Here is a 15,995-nt window from a genome sequence, read left to right on the forward strand (position 1 = left end):
ATAAAAACAGGATTTATTTTACTCGTGAAAACAGAAACTTTACTCATAAAAACAAAAGCTTTACTCATAAAAACAGAAAATTTACTCATAAAAACAGGATTTGTTTTACTTGTGAAAACAGAAACTTTACTCATAAAAACAAGATTTATTTTACTCGTGAAAACAGAAACTTTACTCATAAAAACAGGATTTATTTTACTCATGAAAACAGAAACTTTACTCATAAAAACAGGATTTATTTTTTTCTCATAAAAAGAGAAACTTTACTCATAAAAACTAAGAAATGAGGTTAAAAAAATTGGAAGATATATAACTTTTTTAGTGTAATTTAGAGCTGACTTGGGACAAAAGCGACACATTATCATAGGAGATGCTAACAGAAAGCTAACACAAGAGGAAGGTTAAGCTTCATGGGGTTATTTATTACAGGCTCTGTAATTGTGTTAAATTGTAATGAAGCTTGAGTAATTGAGAACGTAATTGTAATTGACTTTCAGGGGGAAAATGATACTTTCATTCAATATGGTCTGCTTCATCAAATGCAATGAAACTAAGTGAACTGCATTTCTACATCTTTTCTGCATCTTTCTTAGTGTCAGACAAGGAGAAATACTTCCCAAGGCCCAAAGCCTCTGGTGTCTAAGCTGTAAAGAGTGAATTCATCAATGTAAACAAAGAAATACTTTATTTTCTTTGATCAGCGTTGATAGACCCTGATCACTGCAGCATGATCAACAGTTTCAGTAGTCACGTGACCCAGTCTCCTCGGCATCACTTTCTATAGTCCTGCTAACAACGCATCAACATTAAGAAGAATGCTTTCACCTGCTGTGTAGAATATCACGGCCACTGATTAAGCCATCATTAATGTCAGCTAAACTTCCAGTGATCACATAGTTATGGCTGGCTGGTGTGTGTTTTCATGTGTTGCGCTGCCAAAGTAAATCTATCTCTGTCAATTCTCATTATGAGCTTGACTGTGTGTGTAAAACAGCAAAGCGAGGAAACTAATGCTCTGGTATTAATTTGTGGAGGAGGTTATCCTCCAAAGGTTGTTCTGACATAGCCGCTAATCTCACTGGCGGCTCTCCTAATTTAATTACAGTTAACTGTGTTAGTATTTCATTAAAGTATTAGTCAGAAGAACGTGTCTTTTAATCAGACCCCGTTAGCTGCTCTGCTATTGGCCTGGTGTCGCACTCTGTACCAAACTCATCATCATCCTCTGCTCATCCGCTCGCTCTCAGGAGGCTTCCTTATTCCATCACTCACTGCTCTGACAGAAGCTCACACACATACTGTACGTACGCACACACAAACACATAGAGAGAGACACACACGCACGCATTGGTGTGTTCTAGATGCACAGGAATACATGTAAACTTTTTCGTGTCACCCACTGAACTCAAAAAACAAACACGTATACACGCACACACACGCACACACACGCACGCACACACGTTGCACTTTCTCTCCACAGGCCAAAGCAGATGTCTCTTGTCAACGTGAGGAAACATCAAAAAGACTGGCCTGTCATACTTTTGTATTCATCTATTCATCTCATTCAAATTTATGTGAGCAGTGAACACACACCAACAAAGACCCAGAAACACGCACACACACACATGCAGATACAGTCTACCTCTGTTAGTGAAAAGTTTGAAACCCGAGCACAATTAGCGGAACATAAATGTAGATTTTAAACTTGCAGGAAGGGAAAAACTAATTGAGCTCTACTGTTTTCAAAAAGTTCTTCCTGATAAATGATTCGTACATAATCACAACATTGGTGATAATAATTTTGCAGCTCCAGTATTTGACTGTAAGGCACTACGTCTTATATCTTGGTCTGGAACACTTTAAAATTAAGAACAATAAAAAAATTAATTCAAAATTCAGAAGCTTTTGAAAGCATCCTCCCCTGTATTATTCATAATAGCTAGTTTCATGATTTAAAGCTGCAGTTTGCAGAATTGTGAGGCACGCGCACAACTGTGGAAATCTTTGCGACTGTTTTCTCCATAGACTGGTAATAAATGTAGGGACTTTATCTTGTGTTATTTGAGAGTTTTCTGATGTTTTAGAGACATGACAGCACGTATCACTCACTGCTGTGAGGATAGTAAGAGGCTCACAGCTGCTCCACACACACAAGCAGCCAAGCTGCAGCCAAGCTCAGCTGATCAAAGCGGACACACTCCACACTATAAATGAAATGTCTGTTCTCTATCTCCACCTTAGATGATGTTTATCTTAGTTTTACAAGCTATTTATTCCGTCTGTTATCACTAACTCTCTTTGACTCGGGGTGGACTGTGCACAGACTAAAAGTGAATCATGCGCAGTCCGCCGCACACACCAAGTCAGAGGAACACTTTTTTTTTTATTGTGTTTCATGGCACAAAATGATGAAACATCTAAATGTCTTCAAAGACATTTAGTGCAATACAAATTCAGCAAAATGGGACACAACATATCCCGCCTCTACGATCAAAACAGTACATTTTTCCTGCCTTGAAAAATCCTTAAAAACTCAAGAAAAATAATGTACTTGGACCTCAGCTTTATTAATAACTTGTACAGTGCCCGTTGGAAGTATGTATTCATATAGTGGGAGCTTAAGTAGAGTTATCAATTATGGGCATAATAATAATAATATACTCTGTAGCATTATAAAAGGGTATTTTGCGGGTGCAAAGTTAAATAGTGTGTGCTATTTCCCTGGTTTAATTCTATGGGACATGCGCAAGATAAATGTGTTTGTTTTTTCCTTATTTTTATATTTTTTTTGTTTGGTGTATTTTTCTGTAATGTATGTTTTTTGGAGTCATTATGTGTATTTTTTTTATGTTTTGTGGTGTAGTTTTGTACATTTCTGTTGTCATTTTGTGTATAAGTATTTAGTTTTGTGTATTTTGAGTATTTTCATATTTTTGTTGTTGCATGGTGTATTTTTGTAATTATGTATGTTTTTTGGAGTCAATTTGTGTGTTTTTGGAGCCTTTTTGTATATTTTTGTGCATTTCTGTTGTCGTTATGTGTGCTTTTTGTATAAATATTGTTTCATTTTTTGTTTTATTTTACTTATTAGTATATTTTTATTATAAATACCTCTAGTACAGTGCGGAAGTATTCATATAGTGTGAGGAGTTTAAGTAGAGTTGTCAATTATGGCCAAATGAGTTTGTGTTTGAAGGTTAGATGTACAAAGAGGTGTACATACTCTGTACTCTGTAGTGTTATTAAGGGGTTTGATTGCGTGTGGTAAACTAACGTGTGCAATTTCCCTGGTTTAATTCTATGGGACATGCACATGATAAATGTGTTTTGTTTTGTTTTTTTTTTTACTCTTTTTTATCATTTTTTTGTTTGGTGTATTTTTCTGTAATGTATGTTTTTGAGTCATTATGTGTATTTTCGTATCTTTTTTGGTGTAGTTTTGTGCATTTCTGTAGTCATGTTGTGTATTTTTCAGAAAAGTAACAAAACTGCGCAAAACAATATGCAAAGGTCAAACTCATACCACGTCGGGGAGATATTCGCTCCACACACAAACACACACGCAGACACGCATGCACACACACAGACCTTCTTTGCTTTTATAGATAGATAATAATAATAAAAATAATAACAATGATATTAATAATAATACATCTGTTTTATATGGCACTTTTCGAAGAAAACTAAAAGATGCTTTACAGGAAGCTTTATATTTTTTTTCTTATAAATCCCTGTATTGTATAACTTTTTTTACATTTACAAAAAATTAAAAAAAAATCATTTTGAATGTGAGCAACGGGCCAAAATCACTTGCTGGCCAACTTTCCAAATTGGACGGCCATGTTCTAAAGAATCTATATATCTGTGTATGAGAACTGTTGAGTTATTAAATATGTCTCCATATCAACAACGAGATAATCTTTATTTTACTGCTTTATACTTAAAAGTGAATAGCATGCTAGGGGATGATTTAGCAGCATAGGCTGTAATATAAACTTCAATAAACATGCTGCATGCACAGAGATTTCTCAACTACAATGAAGGGCTATCAATAAATATTAAAAAAATAAATAAAAGGCAGATGAAAACTGCACTGACTGTAAAATCAAACTTAAAGTTTTAAAACAACATAATTAATTACGTGTAATTTATATGAAGGTAGACTGAACTGAAGGCAAAATAAGGCAATATGAACCTGACATCACAGTGTCTCTACATCAGCCACAACGCTTCATTCTGGGGTAGGAATATCTACATACAGTAGATTAAATCTCAAAGTAACGATTTATGGATCCATCATTATTTGGGGACTAACTTTTTAACGTAAAGACAAATTCTGTCACAACATTTTCTGTTTCAGGTACTAATCTAATTTGTTCTTAATGTTTGAGCAGTGAGGACAGCACTTTATAGTCAAAATCCAATTAGGAACATTCTGTGTATCTAGGTCACTTTCAGGCGGGAGATCATTCACACTAGACTTAGACAGAGGACTGATTTAAATTCAATTTAGTAATGTCACCAAAAAAAATACTAATAAAGTATGTACAAGGTATAGTTTACATGTATAAATTAACGTACTGTAATAGAGGATTATGTCCTTACTGTTTGCATGAAATTAAGTCATCAAACAAGTCATCAAACAGCGTCTTGCAGCTCTTGTTAGGATAGTAGATCATATTAAGCAGTTCAAATGAGCACCTCCAAGTGTGAGGATATTGTATTGTTTGTGAGTGAAGAGAGGATGGAGCAAGACATCTACAGGTGGATCTGGGGCAGTGCTGCATGGAGGGGGAGCTGAGTATGAAAGTGAAGCTCTTTATCTACCTGTGGTCATTTGGCTGATGACCAAAAAATTGCTATCGTTACAAGCGACCATAGTGAAGATTTACCAGTGGATGGCCCGACTTGGCCTTGAGAGGAGCCAGCTGAGGTGGTTTGAGTATTTAGTCAAGATGCATCCTATGGAAGCTGTTTTAGATACATCCATCAATGACAAGCCTCAGGGATGGCAGCCAAAACTCCTGGGGGTATAGCCAAACCTGAGAAAGCCTAATACTGCATTCAAACCGGATGCGGCACGAATAGTTTGCGCGGCCAGATTGCATACAAAGTCAATAGGATCAATGGAGTAATTCTTCTCCTGTTGGGCAGCGCGGCAAGAGTGTTGACCACGGCATGAACGCTCCCGATTTTCTGTGACATTCGTCATTTGCTTGAGTTGAAAATACTGAACTCCAGTGAATGTTTCGTGTGAAGCGCAGGAGCGAAAGCCAATCAGAGTCCTTGTCGACAACGACGTCAGGCTGTCAACACGTACACCAGTCTTTTCACCTATTTCAGCATGGAGGAGAAAATAATCGTGGCGTTGTGTGACCACCAGGAACTCTACAACAGTTTTTTTACCAGGAGGAAGGATTTGGTGCAGCTCCTGAAGAAAACAGTGAAACTCACCGAGTTGGATGTGTCGCTGGTTAACCTGGTGAATTCAGAAACGCCGGCGTCAAGCATTTTGAAGTCACCTCAGCTTCCACAGAAGGTAAAGAGTATTGAATTTACTGGGGTCCTCCATAGTTGATGGTGAACAGAAAGGGAGTCGGATTGGCAGCACTTTTATATTCGCTTAAGACGCACATATGAAGCGAATATGGGAAGAACATTTTTCAAAAATGCGTAATCTTTCGCACGGTGTCCGCGTCTCAAAAATTTGTCAAATTAAATGTCCGACAACTCGGGTCCCAGGTGATACCACGTCCTCTGGACCCCGGGTAACATTCAGTCGGCTCTGCCCAGCATCAGCTCACGCATCCAAGCGTCAGAACTACTTCAGCTCCCTCCAAAAGCTTCCCTCTCAGGCCCAGCGGATTATTTACATGCCCCAAGTGCCACATGCTGCCAGCCACTACGTCCCAAATTACTGTATGACGTCACTCCGGCGTTCCGTGATGACGTCATTATCCCCCAAAGATCCCTGGAAGCATAGTCCTAATCTCACCGGATCTGTTCTTCCCTGCAGCTGCTGCCATCTCTCAGAATCTGAAATATCAGATTCTTGCAGGTAATGACATTTATTAAGGTAAAAAAAAAAAAAATCCTGCTTCCGATGTGTTGTGGCCTGTGGAGACATTTCAGTTATGCTGAGTGAATTGAAGAAGCATGGACAATTGCCCATTACGGAGCACATCTGTCTCTCACTCTGAGTGAAAGCTGTCAAATCTGCCATGTTTTAGCACCAAGGACAGCTCAAATCACCGCTAATATAGAACAAAAAAAAAAAAAAAAAAAAACAGTCCCGGAATAGACCCATACTGCCAAATACAAGATTGCATGCACATCACTGTAAAGTGCTTCCAGGCGCTATATAAAAAAACAAATGCATTTTCATTGTTAATAAGTCATTTATTTTGACTAAAGCGGTCCTGACTGAACTTACTTTTTTGTCTCTATGTCATTGCTCACAAGGTGCCCACACAACTTCACAATTATTTTCAGACTGCAAGACACGACTTTCAAACTCATGTGTTTCCATTTGGAAGTTATTATATCTTATTAGAACATTTCATTTAGTTGAGGGTTTGGGGTTAAGATTAATGTAATAAATCCCAATAACATACAGTGGTTTGCAATTTGTTCCAAGCAGCTCCACATATATTTGTGCCATTTGTTCCCCATGAAAAATATTCGGAAATCATGTTGTCTTGTGTGAAAAATTGCATGAAGTAATTTCTGTGAAAGTTTCACAAACTCTGTGCGACTGGGCTGCATGTTTGTATGTTTAGGGCCATTTAAAAGTCCACTGCCTCTACTGCAAGTCCTCAGAGCAGAGGTAACATCTAACAGCCACACACACACACACACACACACACACACACACACACACACACACACACACACACACACACACACACACACACAGAGAGAGAGAGCCAAATTAAAATATGTGTGTGTCAGTAGTAATATTTGAATCTTTGATACACAGATGGTAGTGCTGTATACACCTGCCCTCCACTGGGACCTGAGTGTGTGTGTGCATTTGTGTGTGTGTGCATGTGTATCCAAGACTTGAAAGGGACCTGTCAGCATTCCTCATTGAACTACCTCCGCCGTGTATTTTCATCCTTTGATTCCCCTTGCCCTCTTCTGGCTCCCGTTAACTCTTACTTCCTGATTCTTTTTCACCTTATTGCTCTCACTTACCCTCTTTTACTATATCTACATCTACAAGTGTTCCTTCAGCTTCATAAACATAATGTTGTATAATTTTGCCACACTTGGGATGTAATTTGACTTTGGACTAATTGCACAAAGCAACCAGCTTCTGTACATCAAATGTAAATAATCAACGATCTAATCCTTTACGTTAAAGTAAGATTTTGTGAATAATATGCAGTGTATTGGTAAATAAAAACAAATAACTAGTAGTTTCATTTCTTTCTAAATCCACCAGCTAATCTCAATATAGATCACAATGTCATCTGCAAACATCTTAATCCATGGAGCCTCATTTAAACTAATCCTTGGTGTAATCTAGCAACAACAATCTATCTATTTATCTATCTATCTATCTATCTATCTATCTATCTATCTATCTATCTATCTATCTATCTATCTATCTATCTATCTATCTATCTATCTATCTATCTGTCTATCTATCTATCTATGTCTTAGTTGTAATTTTTCTATTTTTTTATTAGCTTCCTCTACTAAAACCTCCAGTTCTGCTGCTTCAAATTGCTTCTGCGCACTCAGCTCTCCTTCACGCTCCATGTTCAACATAACACATACAGACTTTTATAGACTTTAAACATAACATCATGTCTGCTCCTGTGGCTTCCTCCGCATGTCGGTCATTGTTTGCTGTTAATGAAACACACACACAGACACACACACTGTAGGTGCAGAGATGAGGCAGAGTGGCGATAATAACAGAAAACACACACCTTTTGTCTGTGATTGGACTCCGTGTGTTGCGGCCACCTTTTGTCCGTTCTCTCTTTGACTCAATCTTGCATTGCTCAACAAAAAGTTGAAAGATGGCAGTATTGAGTGAAATAGGCAGGTGAGGTTTTGGGCTGATCAGAATCAGAAATCAGAAATGTTTAATAGCCAAGTACAGTTTTAAGGACAGTACAAGGGGTTCGGTGGGTGACTGGGGCTGTGTTCATGTGGATGGTGGCAGAGGGAAAGAAGCTGTTTTTGTGTCTGGAGGTTCTGGTCCTGATGGACCAAAACCTCCTTCCAGAAGGGAGAGATTGAAATAGTTTATGACCGGGGTGGGAGGGGTCGGCCACAATCTTTCCTGCACGCCTCAGAATCAATCATATCAATCATAGCCCTTATTTTCCGCATCACCTCAGGACTACGCCGACTTAAAAATCTAGGTGTGTGGCTACGGCGTCGGCTCGACGTAGCATATATCAGGCATTAGCCTGCAACAGTATGAACTAACCTCCTATGGCTAAGAAATAAACAAATAATAATATTGCGATTAACGTGTGCTAAAATTATTTTCGGCATTAGATAATGTGTTAACTGGATAAAAATGTAGCTATTATATTTTCTAATCTTCCGCTTCCCCTCTTGGGGTGTTGTGTTTGTCTTCCTAAAGCTTGGATCCTTTACCAGAGGCCTGGGAGTTTTAGTTCTTCAGTATCTTCAGTATTTCTGGACTGAGGCTTCAGATGTTATTCCTGTAATTTGTTGAAGCCAATCTCCCTTGGTACTTTCCTACTTTCTCGTGTTCCTTCTTCCTGATGGCTCCTGTGCTTGATGTTTGTTCCTGTGCTGCCAGGATTAGTGCCTCTCTGATGTCTGTTAGTCCAACCTTGTCCAGCCACTGGTAGGTCTTCTTACCTTTTTTGCTCCTCTACCACGTTGCCCTCGCCTGATGATTGTTCGAAGCGTTCACTAAGCAGCTAACCCATGTATATTATCTATAATGCTGTAATGTATCATTTAATATTGGTTAATGTCTGTCATTAATTGTTTAAGTGCTTAATAACAGGTAACAATCAGTCTTCTTGTTCCCTTGATTTGATGAATGAAACCTACAGACATTTCTCCACATGTGGCTGCTACATTGTGGCATCGTAATTAGAAGAAACCAACACTCTCACAGAGGTTAAGATCACAACGCTCTTAATAGTGTTCGTGCTTGTTAGTGTTAGCACTCCTTAGCATTAATTATATGGATCTATTAATACATGAGAAAAGTAGAGGTGGCAAAGGAAGTTGCTGACTGATCTGCAGGTAATGCGTTACGTTTGATTTGATGAAGGTAAATTTATTTCTCAATTTGAACAAGTGTAAACGAGATTTTTGGTGCTATATCCTGTCATTCTTTTAATTTTTGTGTGTAGTGGGCTCTTTGAAGAACAGAATGTCTTACATTGTGACAATCCAGCCAGGCTCGTATTTTATTTGTCTGTTTGTTTACCTGCTTGAAAATCTAAATAATCGGTCGCAGGTATTGTATAGAATATCTTACACATACGATGTGGAAGAAATTCTTATTTTTGAATGAGTGAAAGTCTGTGGCTCTGATTGTTTTTTAAATAAAGCAAACTGTTTTATGCTTATTTGTTTTGAACGCAACACTAACAGTATTGTTATATTGAGGAATAGGTATCGCTATTAGTTAAGATGTTATAGATTAATTGAACAAGAAGGATCATAAAGTGAAAGAAAAATTAAAGCAAAAAATAGGGGGGAAAAAAAGAAAAAAATGGGGAAATGAAGAAAAACATTTTTCAAAAGAAAAAAAAGGTGGTGGGAGATGTTTTATATATAAAATTTTCACTTCAAGCATTTATATGTTTCTGCGTGAACTCCAGTATCTTCCAACGATGCAAAATCGTGTTTACAGTTAAATCCCCTCACAAACACAAACATGCTCTCCCTGTTCAAGAGAAGAATTTTAATGTGTGGTAGAGTAGTGGTGGGTCTGGTTAATCATTAGCAACTGTTCCTCTGAAATCAGAGAATAAAACAAAAACACTAGTAAAAGGAGTTTGGAATTTTGTGACCAATCTGACCAATCCCTGCCATTCAGTCCGAGAAGTAGAGGTCTTGCTAGCTCAAATTATGTTAGCTTTCCAGCATTGCGTACTGCACCTTTAAGCCACACTAGTTGTTGCAGCGCAATGATATTGTCTCTCTAATAGGATTAACTGGAAAGAATACCAAGCTGAATATCCAATCACACACGCACACACTCAGTAACTACATCATACAAATGCTAAAAACAAAACATTTTAAAACATAAAATTATTGCTTTCAAATATCATATATGGGTCAGTTTTTACATCGAGTGGAAAGTTGAAAGCTCGAACTTTCATAAAATGAGGAAAAAATATGTATGTAGTTGAATAAAAAGGTCTAATTCAGGGAACAACTGCTTATTTTATTGTTTTACACAATGATTTTTCAGGGACAATAATAATGGAAAATCCTTTGATGATTCTTCTGCAGTTGTGCCTACATGGATATTATCCTCTCTGTACGAGGTCCAAGCTTAAAAGCAAATGTAGGGAAGAGCAAGTAGATGCCTTCTGGATTTTGTCCTGGCGTGTCAGTTTTATGGTGGCAGAAAAGGGGAGGAAAGGAATAGTTAAACTGCACAGTTCATTTTTGTCTGTCCTGCAAAGAAATGCAGAAACAGAATCCTCTTTCTCTTTGTGTAGGGGTAGTCAGAGTATGGATGCTAATGAAGGGTAATATGTAATTCTAGGACACACCCTCTTGGATTATCAGTAAACTTGGCAACAAAACGTGAACCAAGTAAAACATGGATCATATCACCCATTTCCAGGATTTTTTTTTACTTAAAATGGATCACTGAGTGTTGAGCAGTGTAGTTTGTAATATTGCAACATTATCTGGCGTCATTTCAGCGCAACCTTACTAATTCATCTGAAACATATACAAACATAAGATTCATAATGTATTTGAAGATGAAACAGAAAGGAAGCGTGAAATGGTAAACTGTAGGAAGTGACAGGATGAAACGTGCCATCCTTTACTTGTGCATGGCCGTTGTTAATCAGCTAGCCGTCATACAATATTGGGCAGGTGGTGTCCCACAAATTCCCAGGAAATTTACTAATAAGCGTGTTCAGACTTCTAAAATTGAATCATCCAGTAAATTCTATGACTTCCAAAATTCTACATCCAGCCATGATTTGGATTCCAGGTGACGCGAGGAACTGGATGCCATGAATAACACACGTTGCAGCAAAATTCTTCAAATGCCCAGTGACTTCCCCACACACACACACACAGATGCACGCGCACACTGATACATGCACAGACACACACACACCTGCTGTAGAGGAGTTCTGGCAAATCGTTGTTCATCTGCTTGCCAATTTGACGTGGCACTCACCCGTCTACGCTAATAGACTTTGTTTGGATGCCAGAGGTTCAGCGCGTCTTCAATCGCTCAGGCAGTCCAACTCTGACAGTGTGTTCTGTGATGTTTAATTAGAAATAATAGTTTCTAATATTCCTTCAATTAGGGCCTGTCTCCCATTTAGTCAGGGGACTGGTATTAAGTGAAAGAGGACAGAAAAACACTGATTAGCAGAATAAAATGACTGTAAAGGTAATGCCAGGTTGGATTTCCCCTGAGGTTTTTATTTTAATAAAAAAAAAAAATTGGCACAGCTGATGGATTTCTGACTAATGATTCATTTAAGCTCTTCTCAGAGGAAATCGCTAATGAAAACCAGTTTTAATGTCCAAATGTTCAAAGCACCAAAATGTGTTTAAAAGCAAGACATTTAGGACGTTTAAAAGGAAGCTGCTGGCGTGCACCTGTGAGTGTGTGTGTGTGTGTCTATGTAAAACTGATGCTTGAGGCAGTGTTTTCCACTTGCTGGTTAGTGGACTACATTATTATGTTCTGTCATCCTGCAGCCAGACAATCCACTGTTGTAGTAAAAAAGAGAGTGTCCTTCATGTAACGTGTGCACAATGAAACCTTCTGCCTTGTGAACGTTTTACACCTACATCTGTGTAGCAACTGGAACATACTAAACTGTAATTAGGGGGCCAAGCCCGTGGGGCCTGGGGACCGCGTATTGCATGCCCCTAACGCGGTTCACAGGACCAGTGGTGCTGGGAATATCATTGTTTTTGTTTGGATTTTTATAGTTTTTCTTATTATTTTTATTTTTCTCTCGATAAAGGTGGTGCTGAAGGCTAAACCATGCAAGGGAGGGGGGTGTAATTTGAAGGGTTGGTCCAGACCCCTCCACGTACCTCTGATGCAAAAACTCGCATATGTCCACCAGCAGGTGGCGCTATAATCAAGGTAAATGCATTTTGGGCTATAACTCCCACACTGTATGTTGCACATTCAAAAACCTCATATCCACAGATTCCCTGAATAGCGCTGAATCACCTGGGCTGGGCCACGCCTATTTTGTCGCGAAAACTGAAAACCTACATTTTCGAACTCCTCCGTGGGGTTTTGTCCAGTCAGCATGAAACTTGGCAAGTAGAGTCTTTGGTTGGACTTGATCTAAAGTTATGACTAGAAAATATGCGCAAATTATTAACAAGTAAATTTTTCTAGCTAGCTATAAAAACGCAAACTGTTTGCATATCTCGGTCAAAATAAATGCTAACAACACCAAATCTGAGATCCTTGGTTGGCATGTGACTGTGGGGGTATGCGCCAAATTGGAATAATATTGGCCATTAGGGGACGCTGCAAATATGGGAAATTTATATCTTTTAAATGGGAAGACCGATTTCTACCAAATTTGGTGGGTATGACCCTGGGTTGATGTGAATCATGATTGGTAAACCAGTTTCCTTTCTCAAAATGATGCTACAATAGGCCTTGAGCTCCTGTTCCACAAACACACTCACTGACCCACAAACACCTTAATGCCTCTTGACTTTATTTCTGTTAAAAGCTTGCTTAATAAGCTAGCTATTTTCCAGGCCAGCAGCTCATATCAGGTTGGTTCATTGATGCTCATTTATTTTTTTAAGGACAAGGACCTAAGGACCAATGTCACCTAGCCAACCCAAAGCACGGGGTGTTCCATTTGAAGTATTATGCATCCTCATCCAGTCTAATTCTCCCAGGGACCATCTCGATTTGAAAGAAAATAATAAATCTAGATTTGCCTGATGATTAATAAATCTATCATCTTCTGCACAAGGTTTCAGTTTTCTACTGGTGTCTTAGACTCAAAGACAAATAAAACATCCATATACAGGATGCCAGTCAGACACAAACTGTTGATTCACCACAAACCCTTTCACCTCTACAACCAAAATAGAAAAATATATTGAAGTAATATACACACATTTTTGGACGAGGAGAAAACCTACACACTCCAAAAACAGACATCAGTCATTTGATGCTTGCTTTGCCTGATTCCCCATGTTATATTATCCATTGAAGCCACAACTTTTTTATTACTTCCGATACAATACCAATATGGCATTCTTGGGTATTGGCCAATATGATATGAATCCGATTTATCAGCACAAATCAATCATACATACTTTTATTAACTATTTTGTAGTGTGGAATCTTAGTGACAAAGGGATATTACTCAAACAGAGAACAATAGTCAGCAACAGAAGGAATAAGAAAAACTGATTACATACATTTTAACTTTAAAGAAAGGAATATTATACAATTTAAAAAGACAAATTAAAAGATCCTAAAGAATAACCCCAACAAATCCAATTAAAAACAAACAATTACATTTTTTAAAGGTAAAAATAACCACTAGTTCAGTCTGGAATGAACTGCTTGTATCTAAGATTATAGATGCAGTCCGATATAATCCAATACTTGTTATATTTGCATCAATATCAGATTGGGATACCATTCGCTGCATCTTCTGGGACACAATTTTTTACAGGTGCATTTTGGCTTTGTTCTTTTAACATCCTATTGTGTAGAGCAGTGAGTTTGTAGTCTGATGGAGTTTATAATTCAAATGGTCAAAGCCATTGTGGCAGCAATACATGACCTATGCAATATTGATCAGGTAATCATATAATTAGGTCTGCATCCTATTCCACAAAATATTGACACTTACTACAATCACTGTGGTTAGATGCACAAAAACATGCAGTTATCAGAAGCAAACACTAAAATTGTAGTAAACCTTGTTGTGTTTACTGTGTGTGCATACAGCGTGTACATATGTCATAGGAGCAGGTTTTGACCTTAAATGCTACAGAGCTGTTGCATATTGAAATTTACAGTTTTCTGCTTGTTCTCTTACTGGGTCACTGAAGGCTTTGTCCTGTAAAGAGGAACAAGCTCTCTCTCTCTCTCTCTCTCTCTCTCTCTCTCTCACACACACACACACACACACACAAACATGCTTATAATGGCCTGTGTCCACAGCCAGAGTGCAAGAGAGAATAGAAAAAAGTCATGTCAAACAGCTTTACCAACCCACTGTGAGTATGAGAAAGGATGTGTTTTGGGTTGTTTGCTGAGTAAAAGTAGGTCACACAACACACACACACACACACACACACACACACACACACACACACACACACACACACAGTTGGACTAACCTGAGCCAACGTATGACTGTGACACACACACTCAGTCACCCACATGCACAAACCTCCAAATTGTTTTGTGAACAGCGTTTATTTTCATTCTGTTCCACTTTTTAACCAAAATATTATCCAATATTTAGATTAATTTTTAAATTATGTATGGGATACATATGCTCACATTTGCATTTTTGTATTTCTTGCTTTATTGGGAGCAATTTCAAGCTCACACTTTGTGAAAACCACTCAGTTAGATAATTAAAAATGCTACAAGATTATCCATATTAACTGCAAACATTGAGACCTGAAAAGTTCAACACACCGCAAGGGTTTGTAAAAACTGTAGTAAGTGGTGTTATTGCACCATTTTACAAATAATTAATCAAGCACAGATTAGCTGGCAGTCCGATGCAATATTTTGATTAACTTTCCAGCTGCATATAAATATTTGAAATAGTCTCCTTAAAACACATATATGTAATAACGCCATTTTCATCCAATTAGGGCTTTAACTGTTAGTAAAGTATTGATTAGCAAACAGCTTCTAACTTCAGGTTCAGAAGTGATTTACTTGTGAATGGTTGGCACAGTGATTGCAGCTGACTCTGGGTCCACACTAAGTGGGACTGCAGGCTGTGTAAAACCACAGGCTGGTATCAGAGTGTCATTTGTATAGACTAAGGGTGTAATGAAAAATTGATTCGGTGATATATTGTGCTATTTCACCATGTGATTATTGTACCGATCCAAAAAATGTCAATTGATTTTTTTATAGTCATGTTTTTTTTTTTTTTTTTTTGATGAAAAAACCATTTATTGTAATTGCGCTAACATATGCATTGCATGTAAACGCCCAATCACTAGGTGTCAGTGAACCACATCAGACATTTTTAAACTACCTCACTCCTTAATGCATTTTAACTTGGAAGTTGCACTTTATTTTCATAAAACACACTTTTACAGATGTATGTAGGTTTTTTAATTTGAACTTAACAGAATCAGAATCTGTTGTAGAAGCAAAAGTTTGATAAACTTACCACTTGTTTTTGATATTTGTATTTAATTACAGTTAGTTACGATTTACTTGTTCTCGCAAGTTTAAAAATGTTTTAATAAATTGCATTTCATACTATTTTGCATTTGTAAAGGTGAAATTTGTAATTATTGATATCGCAATAATCGCAATGTATATCATATTGTTTAGTATCGGGACATATCGTATTGTGACATGCAAGTCAAGAATTGTATCGTATCGTCAGACTCATGGCAATGCACCCTAGTCTAGTCTGCATCCACTACTTGAAATAAACATATAGATTTGACAAGTCACTGAACAAATGTGTGTAGCCTGTGTCTGTGTGTATTGCACCAAACACTTCCCTGTGGAACAAAGATGTCTAATCAGGTAATAAGTAAAGATACTTTTTGGAGAAAAAAATAATTGTGCC

Source organism: Gouania willdenowi, chromosome 12 (assembly GCF_900634775.1).
Source record: "Gouania willdenowi chromosome 12, fGouWil2.1, whole genome shotgun sequence".
Taxonomy (NCBI): domain Eukaryota; kingdom Metazoa; phylum Chordata; class Actinopteri; order Blenniiformes; family Gobiesocidae; genus Gouania; species Gouania willdenowi.